This window comes from Drosophila obscura, unplaced genomic scaffold, assembly GCF_018151105.1.
Source record: "Drosophila obscura isolate BZ-5 IFL unplaced genomic scaffold, ASM1815110v1 contig_31, whole genome shotgun sequence".
Taxonomy (NCBI): Eukaryota; Metazoa; Arthropoda; class Insecta; order Diptera; family Drosophilidae; genus Drosophila; species Drosophila obscura.
In genome coordinates, this window is record NW_024542819.1 from 158500 (window position 1) to 159795 (window position 1296).

At 38.3% G+C, this 1296-nt stretch overlaps 1 pseudogene; it reads left to right on the forward strand.

Moving 5' to 3' along the window:
- Nucleotides 1–652: 652 nt before the first annotated feature.
- On the forward strand, nt 653–1296 carry LOC121404669 (annotated as a pseudogene).

Below are 1296 nucleotides of genomic sequence, written 5' to 3' on the forward strand. Positions count from 1 at the left end.
GGTAAAAGAATGATTTTAATGTATGTTAGTAAGAGAGTTAAATTATAGATAAAAAACACCGGCTGTTTAAGTTAAACAAAAGGAAAATGCGGAGCGCAAAACAAAAACACGTCTGGTCACTACGAAAGAGAACGAACGTATTGAGGATCGCTTTATTCGTGAGCCATGTAGGACGACACCAGCCTTAGGTGTGTCCGCTGCAGCTCTAGGCGCCGTGTGGTCGCAATTGCTAAAATTGTGGAGAAGAAAGATATTTAGTTGCTTTCTGGCCAGAATACAGGAACGCATTTTACCTTTTTTTTTTAGCCACAATCAGATGTAGTCCTTAGTAGCTAATCCACCTACCTTGTCTCCTAACACCCAAGGCTCCTGGATTAGTACAATATCTGCTCCACTCATGTCCAAGCGGAGTATGAGAGAAGCGCCTTACAGAAGTGGAGATTAATCTGCACAAGTCTCAGAGACATCCTTTAGATCAATCTTCACCACTGTTGTGTCGGCGACTACTTGTTGAGGACGACCACCACTTGGCTTGTAGGGCCTTGTGACGTCTCAACCTTAACGACCTTCCAGTCCGCGGTTGGATGCGTCCCGACTCATTCAATGAAGCGGGCACCCAAATATTTCTATAACATAATTTTATTTTCTAACAATGTTGTTTTCAGTTTGACGTTTTTATAATTGTATTTGCTAATGCGCTAATACTTTCATTTTAGATTGATGTTGCTACCCTAGAAGATAGGTGGGGATTGGAGTTTCTTGACCGAATATCGCTATTAGAAAACCAAAACGGGGATCTAAAATCTCAAGTTTTCAAATTAAATCAAGCATACACCGATGTATTGAAACGCATCGATATGGTTGAAAATCGTCTAAATTTTTCCAACGGTAACTTGAAAGAGGATGATGTCGACTTATTTGCTTCAGACAGTGAAGAAGAAACTAAAGAGGCTGTACGCATAAGGGAAGAACGACTGGCCGCTTATAAAGCTAACAAATCAAATAAAGCAATTATTCTAGCAAAGTCAAGTCCTAGCTATGGAAATAGAAATCCGCAAAATTGCTTTAGAAGGATTATTATGGGGAGCTTCTAAACTTGTCCCAGTGGCTTTTGGAATAAAAAAACTAAGTATTTCATGTGTGGTTGAGGATGATAAAGTTTCTATTGATTGGCTTACTGAAGAAATAGAAAAATTAGAAGATTTTGTCCAAAGTGTTGATATAGCTACATTCAACAAAATTTAAGAGATGTAAAAAAATGTTATTAAAGTAATCATAGTTTCTTGATGGCTTTCT